This window comes from Tarenaya hassleriana, unplaced genomic scaffold (assembly GCF_000463585.1).
Source record: "Tarenaya hassleriana unplaced genomic scaffold, ASM46358v1 Cleome6, whole genome shotgun sequence".
Lineage (NCBI taxonomy): Eukaryota > Viridiplantae > Streptophyta > Magnoliopsida > Brassicales > Cleomaceae > Tarenaya > Tarenaya hassleriana.
In genome coordinates, this window is record NW_010968505.1 from 1724006 (window position 1) to 1727468 (window position 3463).

The following is a 3463-nucleotide window of genomic DNA, read 5'->3' on the forward strand; positions in this document are numbered from 1 at the left end:
GTCCTGCGGTTGCGGCGGCGGATGTTGGTGGTCGGTGAAGTGACTGAAGGAGAGGTCCTGAGAGAGGTGGTCGTGATGAAACGCCATCGTTTCGATCAGCCCTCTCCTTTGTTACCTTTTTTTTTTGTTGGGATTTTTAATTTTTTTTTTCTTCCAAAATTATTTCTGTGAGAGGGAAAGATAAGAGAGAGAGAAGGGGGGAACCTCTGCTATGACGATTCTTTCATCTTCCAATTATCAATACGCAGATTTTTTTTTTTCTAGGAAAAATAAGGTTTTTAGGTATGTCTGTGTCTGCGCAGAGAAGAGAGCCGAGAGATCGAGAGAGACGTAAGGACCATTTTATGCCGATTTTTCTTTTTCCTTTTTTTTTCTAATTTATATATTTTTTTTATAACCACGATTCTCGAGCCCTTCGACCCGACTACATCCACTCTAGACCCGGGACCAACCTTTGTATATGGACCATTTTAATCCAGAAATTACATCTTTTTCACCAGTGAAATCGAACTCATTACCTCGAAGATGACTTTTGTCATCTCTTAGCTACTGGACTACCAAATGTTGGGTTCTAATTTATATTTGCAAATTACGATATAGAGCTATAATTCTACCGCTTCTTTTTAATATTTACAGGTTGAGTTTAGTGATAATAACTAACATGTGAAAACACTGAAAAGTGTTTTTGTTCATCTTACATTTTTTTTTAAAAAAATCTATAACAAATGGAAGGTATTTTTATTTTTACCATTGACTTAAATCCTGTTTTTTGGGGTTCTAAACCATTGTGACAGTGATAATGCATTTAGATTTCCAAGCCATAATCAAATATTTAATTTTCAGTAATCTACAAAAAAAAAAAAGATGTATAATCGCTGCTGATCTCTTTCTTGGCCATATATCTATCAATGGACTGGAGCAACTAAAATACAAATTTATTTACCAAGTTTTGTATGTATAATAGATTTTAATGTTCCAAAATTTTCTGTGGAGTTTCTGTAAACATGTATCATTAATCCCCTTTTTGGCAGAATATTTTAATTTCTGTTTTTTTCATAAATAAATAAAAAAACATTTAAGAAAAAAGGCAAACGTATAAGGGAGGTATTCAGTGGTCCACACCGAGTTCGGTCATCCACAAGAAGCAAACAAAAAAAAAATGAATAAAATAAAAGAGTAGGTCGGCGTGGACCAATCTGAATCGTCCATTCACGGGTGGCGACTGATTCATTGAGATCGGACGGTGGAAGCAAAGGTCGTTGCTCCACAGTGTTATTTTAAAATAAAACGAGTAGTTGCCACGTGTTTGGAGAAACGCGTGCTCCTCACGCGCGGAGTTGGAACATGGAATTCAAATGTTACATGTAACCAAACAGTAATAAACCAACAGGCGAATCTATGTTTCGATGACGAGGGGGATGTTCTTCTTTCCTTGCTCCCACTACCACTAGACGACAAAAGACCTACACTTTATGTGTGTATATATAGAATTATACTGTCGTATTTATTTAGTGAGAGTTTAAGATAAATGAAAGCAATAATAGGTGACACGTATCACTATTTTTTATGCCTTACTTTTTACCGTACGATGGGTTTACATTTGAGTGCTAGTATATTAGTAATTAGTTGAATACAAAAATTAAGATATATGTAATTTTGTTATTTAGATTTTGATTAGAATTTAGCATGATATTTGCATTTATTATTATCAATTTGATATAAAAATATCAAAGGCATTTTACTAATTTTGAGAAGATATCAATTTTTTTCAATTTGAAATTCTAAATGCTTATGGGAACAGTGATAGAATAATGAAAGCGAAATGAGAGGGTTTTTTTTTCTTTATAATCGTATTATATTTTTGACACTCTGTATTGAAAAGTCATATATGTCAAAATAGGACCGATTATATCTTGGAAAAAAAGAGCAAAATATGATAAGAAAATGTTGTTTTTTTTCCTAGATCGTTTATCAGATCTTACTAAAAAAAATATGAGGCTCCGTACTGTTCAAATGAAAAAAGATAGGATTTTTAATAATGTTTTTTTAAATATTAGGTTTTAATTTTTAGCAAAAGTTTTGAATTCAACATATATGGTTTTTTAAACTATTTTAATATATTTCCGTATTAAATAAAAAATAAAATAACGAAAACAACATTCGATTCACGAAATTAAAATTCTTTGTAAAAAGACCAAATATATGTTAATTTGTTTATATATTCGCTTGTTAATACTTATACCAACGTGAAACCATGCATAATAACATGTAATTTATATAAAAAAAAGTATATATATTGGAATTGGATCATGTATTATCAACAATATTTAATAAAAAAGAACCCTCGTCAAAAGTGTCGACCAATCATTGTATAAAACCCGTTTATTTATTTATTCGAATATAATTATATATAAAACCAAACCTTACTTACTCCCCCCCCCCCCAAAAAAAAAAAAAAAACATTCCTCTCACCTTACACTCATTCCCCTTCCCATGCATAGATATGTATATATATAGTGTGCGAAAAAGAAACCTTACACGTAAACTTACTCAGGGAAAGCCAAGGTTGTCCTTAGACACGTGTGGAACTTTCAATCGAGCGCGAACATATGGTCCATGACGAAAATAAACACATATTATATGCAAAGGAAACGGATCATAGAACTAAAAAAATCTTTATCAAGTGATAATTAATTTCGTTGGACGATCAGTGGTTATTAATTTCAAAATTTATAAATGCAAAGGATAGAACTATGGATGGGTTTCCAATATTTAAACGGAATATTATCCTAACAAGTGAAAAACAATTAGGTTTAATTAATGATTTGGGGTTATACCGAATGGATTATGACGTGTATAAATTAACAAAATCACATATAATTAGCAAAAACCCCCCCAAAAAAGGTAAAAGGGACGTGATACGTAGGAACCCCGTAAAGCTTGGAGCGTGCTTTCCACGTCACTCCAAGGAGCGTGACGAAGTCACCGCCTCAATCCAACAAAATCCGCCCCTACATCGCTCTATTTTCCGATTGCAACCAATTAAACACATGCTATATTTAAAAAAAAAAAAAAAGTGACAAGAGAGAGAAGACCTGCGCAAAGAAGACACAAATTATGTACGTATATTTATAATTAAAGGAAGAAAATACGCTCGACATTTGGATTTATAATTAATATTTATGGTTTTTCGGTAACTATGTATAAATAAAAGTAAGAATCCGGGTTATGGTGGAGATAACCGGTTACAGTTAACCGGGAAGAACCGATAAGAGTGGGAAAGGAAAGAAAGCAGAGGAGGGGGACCATAAATCACGTCGTTACTCGCGGCCAGAGAACACGCGTCGCTACGACGTCTTCTGGACCACAAAGTGTGGTCCCCATATTGGCATTCGCTCGGGATAAGAGAATCCCAGCCGTACATTTGGATTGATGCAACCCCGATTAAATAAAAAAATTATAA